Source organism: Poecilia latipinna, unplaced genomic scaffold (assembly GCF_001443285.1).
Source record: "Poecilia latipinna isolate Pla-1442-1.1 unplaced genomic scaffold, P_latipinna-1.0 Scaffold1574, whole genome shotgun sequence".
NCBI lineage: Eukaryota > Metazoa > Chordata > Actinopteri > Cyprinodontiformes > Poeciliidae > Poecilia > Poecilia latipinna.
Window position 1 is genome coordinate 22,463 of NW_015114190.1, and position 15,431 is coordinate 37,893.

Below are 15,431 nucleotides of genomic sequence, written 5' to 3' on the forward strand. Positions count from 1 at the left end.
CCTGTCACGGCACTAAGGACTGTTTTGACACATATATATATATATATATATATATATATATATATATATATATATATATATAATTTCCGTCTCCTCAAATCAAATTTTAAATGATTTGAAATCTAAATTTGTCAGGAATAAGTTTAGGCTCAACTGCAACTACATTAATGCACATGGATGTCTCCGTAGATCTGCGCATTTCAACACTTTGATCACATAAAAAAAAGAGAGAGATACTATGCTTAGTCAACTGTAGGTTCATAAAAAATTGACTTAAAATAAAAAGAAAACCTCGTAATTTCGCCACACAACGTAAAACGAGAGTCTGCTAATAATAGCCTCACTCAGAGGCTATTTCAGCGACGTTGGCACAAGCGTCCGGACGCCAACGCAACAGGAGGGAGGCCTCGAAGTTCCACTGCGAGACTGGAAACTAATAAAAGCTCGAAGTTTCCAGGTCACTGTGTCTGACTGACTTTCACATTTGCCTCGACAATAAAACTTTCACTCAGACACCATCTAACAGTCACCATCCAGTCAGACCAAGAGACGCAGTGTGGGAGGCAAAAGTGGAAAGCGCAGTTATTGTGCTTGCACAATCTTTCTCTCTGATGTGGACCGCTTCAGACGGAATTCATTTAAAGTCAGTCATCTGGAAAGACAGCTGAATAGAAGAAAGGGTTTGTGTCCTTTGTATCAAGCGGATGACTGTTTAAGGTATTTCAAGAAATACCTGAATTTATTGCGGTGTCCTAATTTGCAACAATCCCCACCCCTCCCGGATCCAAGTTTGAACTCATAGCTGGCTACAGATCTTACCGGCTGCCTTTGATAAGCGAATGACTGTACGTGACCTAATGAGGTACGTCACATAGTGTAGCTTTTATAAAGAAACGTGATAATCTGCAGGGATTTATTTTTATTTTTTTTGTATTTCTGCATTTGCTTTCTCAGCGAAAGCGGCGCTTGCAGATTTGCAGAGGCAGGGTTTCTCTCTCCAGGAATCAGAGGGGTAGACCCGACGCTGAAACACATGATGCAAACAACCGGCACAGCAAACAGCCACACCGAATGAAAGCTTTACACTTCTGCTTAACCTGACCTATATACTTTAGGGCTTTAAAGAGAAACTAAAGATCCAACAGAAATCCTGTGCACACAAGACCTTCAGCCTTCTTACTTTTTCTTCTCCCCCCCCTAACAGAACCACAAATCAATGCAGTTTATTGGAGTTTTATGTAATCGACTAACACAACACTGCTCATATTAAGGGGGAAATAAAGAAAGCGGGACGTGAATTTGAAAAACTACAAAGAAAAATATAATATAAAGTGATGTGTACACAGGCCTCTGGAGAATTACAGTTGCAAGTCTGACTAAACTCCCCTTTCCAGAGATGCGATGGGCCTCTCTGCTGCTTCTGATAAATGTTCTCCTGACCCGTCACGCCAGTGTAGGGCCAGGAGAGGGTGGACGGTCATGCCTTGGCCGGTTTTGTGTTTTATGAGGGTAATTCCTACTAAAAACAGACACAGTCGATACACAACAGAACAAAAACGACTAAAAACTCAATTTGAATTGTTGAATTTTGATTTTACAGGTAAAATATCAACTGCTCACAATAGTTCACAATTTTGTGAATAAATTCAACTGAAATCCTCCTTTCTTTGTCCCGACATCTTATAAATATGTCTATTCAAATTAAAAGCCTACTTTAGTGGACTTTAAGCGTCTGATCATTGCAGAAATGAAGACACAGTGCAAGGTTTAGCTAAAGCAGCTAGATTATAAGAACAATTGGTCTATTTTTGCCAAGTCTTTGAATTTAGCTTAATTTATTAATTTGCTTATTTTCTGGTTGATCTCTTTTTCTTTTCTTTTACTTGTTTAGAATAAATTTGCAGGTTAATTATTTGTAGCGTATGTATTTATTTTTGTTTAGGACATGGGTATTTCACATACAAATACAGAGGTGTCAGGCAAATTTATATGCGTGTGGGTGGCCGTATGTATTTTTTATCAGTCAGTCAGTCAGTGGGCGAGCATGTGAGGCAGTCAGTCAATCAATCAGTCATGCAGGAACCAGAGCAGGAAAGGCAAAAAAGGATCCTGTGAACACGTACTCCATTGTTTTCCTGCAAACTTTGAATCATTTCACCACAGAACTGCAGTTTTGGACTTTTTTTCTTTTTCCGTACCGCATAAACCACAAACCCGCAGTGCATTGAGTGACTATTCGAGTTACATTCACCTCGAGTTTGATCGCTCTAAAGTTTTCTCGCTTCATGGACACTATCCAGATGATTAAAAACTCGAAGAAAAAGAAAGACAGGAAGAAATTGGAACACCTGCAGTCACCTCTTTGTCATGTCAGAAGTGGAACAATACTACGCAACTCAATCAGTAATCACTGTGATAGGTGTTAAACAAACACACACACGCACGCACACACACACACACACACACACACACTAGACTAATTATTGCCACAGCTGCCCCCACTGGGCTGATCTAGTGTGTGAACCAAAACCTGGCTCTTTCTCACTGCTCCTCCTCCTTTATTGTGTTTATTTATAAAGCGTTCTAATCAATGACAGCCAATCAATATCTGAAATTTCCAGGGGGCGGAGTTTTAAGTGATCATCCATGGAAATAAAAGCGACTCTAAAGACTCGGTTAAAGCCAGTATTTCCAAATCCCCACTAATTTGAGGATTTGGAAAATGCTGCCCTCTTCTGGCTTCAAAGAGGAGTTACATGCACACCACCAAAAGGAGCTTAGTATGACATTGCAGTGGTAGACAGATCTGTCAATGTCTGATCTGTCAAGGCATGGATTTTATCAGATCACCTGAAGCTGTGGTGCGGTATCTGCCAGCTAGATGTTAGCATCTTAGCCCCCCTCCTTAGATTGGGCTGATTTGGTCATCACATCCCACAAACGTTCGACTGGACAGAGATCTGGGGAATCCGGAGGCCGAGTCAACATCTAGCATTCGGTCATGCGCTTTCGTGAACTATTTGTGCTGTGTGTTAGGACACATGCTGCCATCAGGGCACACAGTTTCCATGAAAGAGTGTACACATTTCTTATGTTGATGCAATGAGTCATGGGGACACCCCTAAGGACAGAAAGACCCAAGGTCATTCAGCGGAACACGACAGCCTTGACCCTCTTCCCTTTTTCCCCCATGTCCATTCTGATGCAGTGTGTTTCCCAGGTGAGCCATGCACACACATCCAATTACCCAAAAATAATGCAAAAATAATTCTACTCATGGTTGGTTCTTTTGGCATTGAACAAGGGTCAGCACGGGCATCCTGACGGGCTTAAGGTTAAATATACTCCCATAGGCAAAAAGTGGCAATGCTGCAAAAAATTTCCAGTCAAAATCTTTCACTTGACTAGTGAGACTTTCAGCTGTCTTTGTACTGCAAGTCTAGGTTTCTGGCAAAGTCATAAACATAAACGGTGATTGCAAACAGTGATCTCAAAGCTTTTCTTACGCTGCTTCTTCAAACATCTTTCATTTAACCAACAAGATTAAGAGGTTCCCTTACATGGTGAAATGGTGGAATTTAGAAGCACTTTTTTTTTCCTGCCATACCAATTCTAAGAACTAAATGCTCACACCAACAAATAGGTACCCTGACCATTTCATCGGTCAGTCGTCCAAACGTTATGCCTGTTCGGCTTAAGTGTCACTGGAATGGATAATAGAAAGGCAGGAGTGACTTAAATAACCTTTTATTATGACTCTATTTAGAGAATAGTATAGTATCTCTAAAAAAGCAACACAAGTGAAGCTGTGATTGCAGTCCACACAAGATCACCAAACTTGAATAGCAACAGATAGAAAATAGGTCTGATAAATTTAGATTTCAACATTCGGATGTCAGGGTCACCACGGAGCCACCCGGCCAGCAGCTGGTGGTGTTAATGCTTTGGGAGATATTTTCTTGGCACACTTTGTGACGCGTAGTACCAAAGCCATATCAGCCTACCTGTGGATCCTAGCTGACCATGTCCATCCCTTTATAACCTCTGTGTAACCAACCCATACTCTGGTGGAGCAACATAACCCACAATGGCATCAGACTCACATCAGCACTGTTCTCCAATGGCAACCACAGCCTCCAGATCTTAATCCAACAGAAAACCTTTGAGGAAATTAGTCCAAATCAAAGGTTTAGTTTCTGAAACCTTTGTCCAAAACTGGAAGAGCTGATCAAAACTAGATATTTCTTAGAACCTGGATGTAGATGTGTAAAAAGCTTTGAAGAATCCAAGCTGTTTTCTACATGCAGTCACATTTCAAGAAGGCAAAGATTTAGTCCAATAAACTGTGTACCGTTTTTAAATCTTGGGAGTACGTCTTCAAAAGCCCCACGCTTTGCCAGTGTGGTGAACTAAGAAGGATGTCTGTGAGATCTGCGCCCTTTAAACTCAGACAGCAGATGGAGACAGAGAGTAGTGAAAGGCCTGGCCCTCAGAGTCTGGATGGTAAATTGTTTGTTTAAACGATTTTTATAATTGCATATCTGTTGTAATCTCTCAAAAAATAACAACAAGCAGCAGGACAGAAGTCACTGTCTAATGTGAAAGGAAAAGAAAAGCTGATCAAGCTTCCAGACTAACAGCTTTACAAGTATAGTTTCAATATGGCACATTCACTCTGACATTCATTTGCATGCTCCCTTGTCGCACTTGGCTAAAAATCAACTCGATAGTTTTCTCTCCAGTTTTGCTTTCATCAAAAGATTGAAACTTCTTTTGCTGCAGCAAACGTTGTGCAGAAACATTGCCGTTTGGTTCCGTTTTATGTAATAAATGGGCTCTTCCGCTAGAGGGCAATGTAACTCAACGTATGAAAACCTTAGAGAATCTAAAAATCAAAACTACAGTGCATCAAGAGATTTTGTTCTCTCTTTTTTTTCTCAGATCCTAAATCCGAGGAGTTCTCTGACAGATAGTTGTGTCTTCATTTGCTAACAAGCACATATCGTAACCTTCCTAAAATAATGGCCAAAGTTTTTGTTTTGTTTTGCTTTTTGCCAAAAGATGATTTAGGCAAATACAAAAACAATTTTTGAAAAAAAAAAAAAAAAAAAAGGACTTAGGCTATTATTGTAGGAAGGTGACGATATGCAAGTCCTGCTTTTAAAATGCTCTGTGAAGACTGCGTGAGAAAAACAATCAGTACCTGAAGCTGCAGAAAGTAATTTCTGTTTCATGCACCATGTTATTCCCATGACCTTTGATCCTTTCTTTGATGGCGGCACTGACAGGAAATCCTCCCAACATCGTTGCATGAAATACAAAGGAGAGGACGCATGAAAGAAGAGGCAGAAGCCTTTTGCCTGAAAAGGAAAGCAATTGACAGATGAAACCTCTCTTCTTTTTATGAACAGAGTTTCGCGCTCCACCACCACCACTTCCTCTGTTGTGAAGCTCTTGTGCAGTTCTTTACTGGAAACCAGTAGCTCTGACTAAGAACACCACAGTAGTATTGTATGGTGAGCTTGTGGCAGCCGTTAGTTGCCTAATTCAGATTGTGAGGCAGTTAACCCCTTAAATGGCATCTACATGAGAACCGGCGCATATCCCCCTTGTTTCCCAGACATACGCTGTGGCAACGTCTTACTGGAAACCAGTGGCTTCAACTGTAAACTGGTATGGTGCGGTGACCGTATGGTATTCGCACGCTGCAGGCCTGGGTGTGGGTATAGGTGTGACTGAGCTACGTCGGCTTTGCAGGATTTGTTCGAGAGTTCAACTACTGAAATCAAACAGAGAGCCGTTGAAGGCATGAGAATCCGTCCTCTTGATCTTGCCTGGCCGCTGAGCGTCGTCTAAATGGCTCCTGCGCAAGACTCCGCTGTCGCCAGCAGATTAAAGCAACTCACATGTTAAGCCTTTTGACAAAGACCTTGTAAGAAAGTCGTGAACTTCAAGATGACAGCGAAACAGATGTCAACCCAACTCGTGCCTCCATTAGATAAAGTCTGAATACTATCAGAGGCACCTTATGTGTCATAGATGGAGTATCTAAAAATATACAGCCATCACACGTGCAGAAAAGTGATGTCAGCCAGTCTCAGAAAGAGACACCGACGCCACAACCAATGTGCACACATGCTCTGATATCCACCATAATAAGCTATTTTTTGCCCAAAGTTACCTTTTTAAACAGAAGATCGTGCAAGTCAGTTCACCAACACTCCATGTGCACATTGATTTCAAACAGCTAGAATGAAAGGCGCGTTGCATGCTTACAGCACCTTTTTACTTCTGCAATTTGCACCTTCACCCTCAAGCCTGCGCAAACGCTCCACACAAGTCAGTAAATACTGATAATAGCTCTTCTGCAATCTATTATGCAAAATACTCACTGAGGCAACTGTCTTGTCTAGTGAAACGCTTTTTGTGGTTTTCTTGTTCTGCGTTATGAGAAAAGATTTAGATTCTCATAAACCCTCAGGCTCGAAAGCTAATCAGTCGCCTGTCAAACTACAAACAAAGCTGCCATTCTGAGTTCCTGAAAAGCTGAGATATTGAAGATAGCTTTTTTCTTTTTAATTTACTAAAATAGGCTGTATCACAACGTCGCTCGGTATTGAGCGCAAGAGGAAGTGCTACTGTCCCCCGTGCTGCAAGCTAGACCTACTTGCATTTACGACCACTGAATTGATGCTTAGCTTCTTGGCTAAATGTTCTGCTACGTACTTTTTTTTTTTTCTTTTTTTTTTACAGTGATTTCTAAGAAAACACCCAAGAGTTGTTGAGTGGTGTTTTCTTGCTGGAAAAGGTTAAATACCTGAAGATCTCATCATTTTCAAGTTCAAAAAGATTCACAATATTTCTCCAATCAGAAAATAGTCTGAGATGTGAAAGAAAAAAAGGCAATAAGCAGAATCCATGCAGACTGGCTAGTACCAATTAAATAAACTCATATTGCAACAACTGGTATTACAAGAAATAGATTGCTCAAGAGCTCATGAAAAATTCCTCAGTGATAATCGGTCTTGTTTGTTGCCAGGAAGAGATGGTACCAGAGGTATGGCAATCAGAACCTCTAACTGTCACTGATTGGTATAAAAACTTATTTTTAATTGTTCTCTGTAGCTCTTCCCATAGAACACGTATGCTAATGGTTGTACAAACAAAGAGTACTGACAACTATTTGTTTGTTCCAAACACAACTGGTGCAATAGCTAATTTGGGAATGCTCATTTGTTAGCAACAAAATGGGACTAGCCAGCATTAGTTAGCATAGCCAGTTCACATTTTCAATAAACGTTCTTACAAAAAAACATCTCTCTTATAGTGGCCAGGTGATTTTTTTTTTTGTAGTTCTTGTATAGTAAAGAACAGAGACTGAGGAGGAATGCTAGGACACATTACATGCTATAAAGGAAGTTGGACTTTTTTCAAATAAAAATGTCAACACAACCGAAGAGAAAAAAGAAAATGGAGCCAAGTAGATGTAACAAAGTGGAAAAACACTGCCAACTAACTACACTCTGTAGTTTTATTAAGATTTAAGGAAGTTACTAGCAGCTATGAGATGTTAACTGATACTAATCAAATGTAGTTAGTAAGCTAGTCCTCAGTTTACAGCTAGAATAGCAGAGTAATACATTTTCTGTCATAAACTCGGAATTTCAAGATCAGCTCTTGGATCATTTAAACTTTTTTTTAGTCTGTGTATTTTTCATAGAATCTAAGGGGAATATTGACTATTTTAATTCAAACTTGACTGTAGTGATGCTAGGCCAATTTTCTCCCCCTGTGAGCCCAGGGTTTGATGCTACAAACTAGAACAAAGTCATCCTAGATCCAAGTGAATACAGACGAAATATGCTGTTTTAGCCATAGCAAGTAATCATACTTTACAGAGTGTCAAACTATTTATGTAAAGGGAACAGCACAACAGCTCTGACAGAAATGGGGAACATGAAAATGGAGTCACAGCTGCAGGGTTTCAACATTGGTTGTTTGAAGAAAGTGCAAGTAAAGTTCCTCATTCATAACGTCAATGTCAACCATAAAGAGACTAATTTGTTTAAAGACAAATCTGTTTGAAGGACCTGTGTTGCAACCCAGAGGCAATTTTTTTATTATTATTAATTATTTCTAATCTGGAAAATGAGACTGCATGACTAGAAACAAAGTTGTCAAAATTTGAGCCAACAATGAAAAAGCAGCGAGCGAGCTGACTTGAGAGAAGCTTTAGTTTCTGCACAGTGGTTGACGCAACGGCTGACTTTGTCAATGCGGCCTTAGACAGGAGGCTCGCTTTCATTTGAATGAACCACTTGTGATTTGCATTTTTGCAAATCATAATTACTCCATGTTTGCCTCCGAGCAGAATTAGGTGCTGGAGGACGTGTTGACAGCGAGCTCAGAAAAGTGAAGCAATCCAACTATGGCGGAGAAGTCAGATGAGGTAAAAGTCGGCCGTATTTGGACTGCATTACAGCTAATCTTCATCACTGCGTCTTTTCCAATAATATGCATAATCAAGTTATTATAAAGGGGTTGTTTTTAGCACAAGTATTGCACTAAGATTAACAGTCCCCTGCAAGAATCATCTTATAGCTTTTCTGGTCCGTCACGAAGATTACTACAAGAAGGAAGCCTGGTAGTCACACCAATTGGACAATTTTAATGTATTTTCCCCAGAACTAGTTGCTTTGCTTGGGGTTTTGAATCTATAAAATGGTACACGTTCATTTTAGCGTTCTAGGCCATGCATAAGGTTTCATGTTTCAGTCTGGTTTTGAAGCCCCGTACAGCCAATCATGCAGCTGTGTCATCAGCTCCACAATTTGCATTTGCTGCATGTGGCGCTGTGGGCTGTCTGAGCAGATCAAAGTGTGTTATATTATCTATCTTTCTTTTATTTACAGGCCCTTATGCGGTAAAATGGTTTCTCAGTTTCAGTTGCTAATAAAAAAAAAGCCTCGATACGTACTAGAGAATTTTTCCCACAAATTCAAGCCTCCATTCAGTGACTGGCCCGTTCAATTCTACACCGTCTGAGTCACATCCAGGTGGAACCATGTGGAAAGCATTTAGGCGTGACATGTTTCTAAAGCTCAGTGCCCGCATGACCCGTCAACCACCAAAGAGAAGGTTTACCGTGGCTCATCCACAGTCAAAGAGCCGATAACTTCAGCCGCGCCTCACCTGTCTGAGACAGTTTGAAGCTGAACTTTAGGCGACCTTCGCAACTTTGGCAATCACTTTTGCTCAACTTCGGCCTGAGTTTCCGGAGCAACATCTTGCATGCACATTTCCCTCTTATTTGCCAACGAGGAGGCGCAACGCACACACAAAGCAACCTGCAATCAGTTGGTTCCGGCTTTGACTTCATTTCCATGCTTACCGACTCGCAACACAAAGGACGAGCAGCACAGTAACAAGAGAAAGGGAGCTTTTTTTTTTTTTTAAATACCCCTTCTGCGACCAAGGAGCTTTAGCCAAACAAAATGAATTCCTAAAGAGCTCAAACTGCAGGAAAATTCCAGATGCAAACTGAGTGGAATTTTAAAAATAGAACATAGTGACGAATGTAATGGAGTGGGATGGAGGGGGACATAAGTGGAGGATCCTTTGCCAATCAGCTTCTTTATGCATAAATGGTTTGCATAGTATGCAAACCTTTCATGCTAACCATTGTTTACAAAACTAAAATCTAAAACAGGATATTAGAAACACTAACAACAGGGGAGGAAAGCATTTTTATCCTCCTGAGAGAGATGGAAATTGACCAAAGCAGCAGGTTATGTCTGCATCCATCAATTATTGAGAAAACACATTAGTACTGGTAAGACTAAAGTCTGCACTCCATCAAAAGTGCTTTCACTTGTGTTTTGTTTAGTAAAATTAGTTCACCTAAATGGCACTTCTTAGATTCTAGTGAACAATAACTTAAAGGTATAAATTTATACCACCCGTCCTGTTTAATTGCCATTTGCAGCTCGTTTAATAATTACTGCTCTTCCAGCATTTTATATCAACACTCCAGAGCCATTTTATTGTCCAAGACTGACTGAGACCGTTTTGCTATCAAGCTCAGGCTAAGATGTTGCTTCAAGAAAAATTTTGCTACACTAAGAAACCACTGGGTGGCACACTAAAGCAAGGTAATCTCAGTTCTGATTAAACTATGTCAAAAACTAACCCAGACTTTTGGAGGGGAACATAAGTCCACTGGATTTATGCAGAGAGGATTTATCAGAAGAGTTCCTTTAAAACTCAAGAATGTACTCACACCTCATCTGAAAATGGAGAATACTTTTGCTGATGCCCCACAGAGACGTACTGCTGCATGTGAAATGTGTGCAGAAACTAGTGTTGCTTCGCTTTGACAGTGGCTGCAGTGTGTCTGCTGTTGCACCCTAATAGGGATTAACTAAGGTTAGGATTTGCTAAAAGGTTGTAAGCAGTTAGAATTTTACCTGCAATAAGAAGCTGCCCATAGTTTCATGCGTACCTCTACATATGAATTACTTAAGCGAAAATGCTTTACACATTGTGTCAACTTATTTTACACAGAAGCCTCATCTGTTTCCCGTGCAAATACTTTCTTGGCTTATGTGAGACATGACAATATAGCGTTTGGATATCCTTTTAACAGCGCCGTATAAATAAACGAGGTGCTGCTGTGCACCTTCTCAACCTTACCATAATCTAGATTAAAAATACTTCTTACATAATCTAAGATCTTGTCACTGATGTATTTATAAGTCGGCATCAGTTAACATCTTGCAAGACTTTACAAGCCTCACTTCCTTTTGCATCCACAGCATCGCTGCTGTGGATGCAAAGTGCCTCAAGTGACAAGAGGAAGTTTGTGCTGCGAAGGTTGCCGAGCAGCGCATCAGGCAGAAAATAACGCGATAAAAGCACAGAACAAATTATCTCAAAGTACAACCCTCTCTGAATAAATGTGAGACCAATAAAATATGCAAACACACTCCCTCGCTCTGTGCACACGCACACAAACACACACATGCATGCTCACTCTCACATAGTTTCTCTTCCTCTCTCTTTTAAAACGCACTCAATATTCAGCTCATATCCGGGTTGACAGTTCTGCACCACCTCAGACTCCAGCCACATGAATGAAGGAAACAGGGACAGGGAATCCCCATGTCACTCATTATGAAACTCTCACACACACTTCACACCGCCAGGCATGGTTAATGTACATGTTCGGTGGGGGGTGAGCAGAGAAGTCGGTTGGCGGCAACAGGGAAAAGAAAATGTGAAGAAGGAAGGTAAAACAGAGTTGAGCAAAAAAAAAAAAAAAACACCAGATGCTTTGAGTTTTGCATGAAAGAAAAGCTATGTCTTTTCTTAGAAAGTGAAAATAAGAAGAAAAAAAAAAGAAACAGTCCAAGTGTGACGAATAAAGATAAAACACTTTTTAAAGTCAAAAGGTAACTTCAAATATTATTGAAAACAGGAAATTGATGTGAAAGGAAAGTGGTATAGATCAGAGGAATGACTATTTTTCAGCTAAAAACCACGTTCGCAAGTCATTTTAATCTGCTATATCTGTAGCATTTCCCAATAAATGTTGTAAGAAGCTATACGTTTTCATTAACATGTAGCTTGAAGACTTTCGGGAGGTTCCTTCAAAGTTCAGTAGGAGGCTACGTTCAGTCTGGGGGGAGAGAAACGAGAACTAAAACCTAAAGTTACATGCAGAGCAGACAGGACGACTTACAATAGTGGGTTTAAGAGGACGGGACAAGATTTGAGCTCAAATGTGCTTTAAAGAAACTCTTTTCTGTTCAAGTTCAGGCAAGACATTTCTATATATTTAGAAAATGTGCTACAGGTGCACGACTGCAGTCCAGATTCTGTGAAACAGTCAACAGAAAGACACTAGCTTTAGAATAGTTAGCAACTAGCGGTTAGCCAGTCGAGGTATTCTTAGAGAGAGCACCGTTTTGTTTTTTTTGTCAGCATTTTCTTCTAGAGCCAAAATACTGCACTTCCTGTCTCATTTCAAAATAAGAGTCTCAAATGCAGTAACAAGAATTCAGGCTTAAGGCCATCTCCTTCACATCTGTGGCTCACAATAATGGTTTATTACCAAGAACAGCACATAGATGGAGACTGCACAAGACTGAGATATACTCCGAGTTCGAACATGGCGTGCCAAAGCATCCTGTGACACTGCTAATAAAAGCCATGACACAAGTTTTCTTTCTTTTTTTCTAAACCAATAGGAGTATGTTGCAAAAAGAAAACAATGACATTGTGTTTCTTAAAGTGGAGCTTCGACAATGCATCTTATTTTCTCAGGACATCTTATCTCATTTGGTGGTTTCTTGTGTACTTTGAATTGGTGCAAATATGCACAATTGTGTTGAACCCAGTAGAACAGGCTGGGAGGTATCAATTCAAACGGAACTGGACAGCAGCAACGCGTCAATGTGTCTTCAATTAAAATCACTTAACAAGCCATGGAGGTTGTGTTTTGTTTTGTTTTATTTTTTTTTTACTCTGCACTCTAACATAATCGGTTTGAAACCCAAAAATCTTCCATTGAACCAATGACTTATTCGTCTGCAGGTGGCTCTGAGTTGACGCCGGTGATTTCAAATCTAACATAAACAACTTTAACTGGAAATATAACCCTGAAAAAGAAAATATTAAATCAGTCCAAAAAAGTTCAACACTTTTCCTTCACAAAAGCGAACCCAGAGCACTAGTGGAAGGAGGATCCCCACAGCATCATGCTGCCACCATCCCATCTAAACATAGGGGCTGACGTTGACGTGCGGCGTCTTTTTCCTCCACCCAGTATGTTTGCATTTAGCCCAAAAAGTTCTTGTGTGTGTGCTGTGTCCGCTTCATGGCTTGTGTCAAACATTACACGGGACTTCTGTAGGCTTTTTTTTTTTTTAAATTGGGCCATTAAAGGCTTTCTCATTGTTACGCTCTCATTAAGGGCAGTTTTGAAGACTTGACAATAAAGAGTAGCTTAGTCGCGGCCTTGAAAGTTCTAATTATGGCTCGTAAAGGAACTTCAAGCGCCCCGTGAACGCACCACCCAACTTCCCGAGAAGCCGGAGAATGGATTAATAATTTAGGCGACGCCCATTGCATTCCGGCTCGAGTCTCTCATAGGAGTTGACGGTGGTTTCAAAAATAGACAGTGAGATTTTATATAGATAGTTTTGTTTTTGTTTTTTTTGGTTGTTGATGTTTTTTAAGCTTGTGGATGAAGATGCAGTTACTGACAGGTGCTATGATGCATCACGCAGAGCTAAATAACCTTGCGTCAGGTCAAGCCATTCAATAACTTTTAAAAAAAAAATAAAAATAAAAAAGGAAGAGGAGGACCTGCATACTATCTCTGTCTGACACCGCATACTTCCTTTTATCTCTGCACAATCCGCCCATTATGCATGAGTGAACGCTGCACGGCCTCCAGAACCTTTCAGCTTTTCTAAACTCCATCTCTGATGTGTCAAGTGCAATTCAAAGAAAAAAATATAGTCGTAGCTGCAGTCAAGTTGCAAAAAAAGAAAAAAAATCAGTTTAGGTAAATGCACCTTCATCAAAGTCACAGGCACAAGCTGCTTCCTCATTTGGGCTTTGAAGGGACCGCACAGCTGTGAAGTGGAGAACTTATCTTAACTTTTTTATGCGTTTAATTCAAAAAAAAAAAAAAAAAAAAAAAAAGAACTCACAGACTTACCCCGAGTCACTGGCGGCCAGTCGCAACTTTTGCATGTCTTTGCTCTTTTTTTTTCTTTTTCGTTTTGTTTGCTTTTTTTTTTTTTTTTTCTTTTTAAATCAGCCAAGCATTCACGAGGCGCGCACTGAGGACCAACATGACCCCGACACATTTTCTTTCACTTTCAAGCTTTTGCAGGTCGGAATAATTTTTTAAAAAAAATCTCCCTCCCGTCCTCCTCCCACCCCACCTGAACATGAGCTCCAGGAACTCATGTGCGCGCTTTCTGTCCCATCTTTCCCCCCCTACCCTTCCTAACTGCTGCACCAGCCTCCCCGCTCCGCTGCGGCTCCACCATTCATACTGAGCCCGTCTGACAGACTTGCAGAGTAATAGATTTTCGCATTTCTGGGCACACCCACCAGTTCAAGACCTCCCATTTGTGCCGCAGCAGAGAAGGCTTGGTCATGAATGGAATTCTCTGGTTCCCGGATGAGCCGTGATCCCACGCTCAGAAGCATGCAGACATTCCGGACCTTTTAACAAACAATGCAATAAGTGATGACACCGATTATGGTGAGGAATGGGAGAGAAATGAAACCTTCTCTTCCGCAAAAAAACAGAAGTTAAAATAGCTTAAAGCTGCAGTTTGTAATAAAAAAAAAATTAGATAGATAGATAGATAGATAGATAGATAGATAGATAGATAGATATGTTAAAACTGTCACGATGTCATGACGGTGTGGTATGAGATAATCTGTGAAACAAGTGAGCTTCTCTGCCTTCTCCCCGTGCTCATTTGAAACAGCCAATCAGAGCCAGGAGGAAGGTCTTAACGCTGTCAATCATTCTTGTATATGCCGTTCACACCAAGTCTTCCCTTATTTTCTGCTATGCTACAACTTCCTCCTGATAACAGTCTGCCACAAATGCTAAGGCTAGTTAGCATGGTCACAAATAATACTCAAACAGTTTCCCTGTACCAATGGTTTCTCTACCATTGGTACATCGAGCAGCATGTAGCTGAGGATGATTGACAGCACTAAGACCCTCCTCCTGGCTCTGATTGGGGAGGTGGTGGAGCTCGATCTTCTCATATGCCATCTCATAATATACAATCACGACATAGTGAAAGTTTTACAAAATATGAAAAAAAAGTGACTTACTGCAGCTTTAACTGTCGAAATCTAGCAAGAGAAAAGCCCTTAAACACATTTTTCTCCCCACATTGCCACACTAGCAAAACACATTTCGATGTTTGTGGGATTTTATCATAGGCCAAATGAGTGCAGACATGAAAAGCAGAAGAAAATTTATACACGAGTTTCAATGAGTTTCATCAGAGGAGTCGACAAGAGAGCCATGGAAACTCTAGGTGGGAAGAAGAATCCCACAGTTTCAGGCATGCACTCCACAAAATGGCAAACAGAACGGCCACCGTTGAAAGGAAGCCATGTGGGCTTCATGTCCTGCACATGTTCCACGTGTAGGACAGAGTCAACACGTGGAGCATGGTGGCTCTGTCCATGCAAAGTGTTTGTGTGTGTGTGTGTGTCCAAATTTGCACACCATCTTTAGGGTGAGGCATGGCGCCAGTGGCATCATGCCGTGGGAATGTTTTTCTGTAACAGAATACGTGAGACTGGTTCACCTTACGTCGGACGATGAGCCTGTGCATAGGACTGGATTGTAGCATAATCATGAGTTGGAAAGAACCAGTCCAGAC

At 40.7% G+C, this 15,431-nt stretch overlaps 1 long non-coding RNA gene across 1 annotated transcript in view; it reads right to left on the reverse strand.

Annotated features, from left to right (window-relative positions):
• LOC106963740 (uncharacterized) overlaps positions 1-14,072 on the reverse strand; it is a 35,433-nt gene extending 21,361 nt beyond the window's left edge. Inside the window, exon 1 of the long non-coding RNA XR_001428249.1 lies at positions 13,727-14,072. This is a non-coding gene — a long non-coding RNA (uncharacterized LOC106963740). The remainder of the gene's footprint in view (positions 1-13,726) is intronic.
• Positions 14,073-15,431: the final 1,359 nt, after the last annotated feature.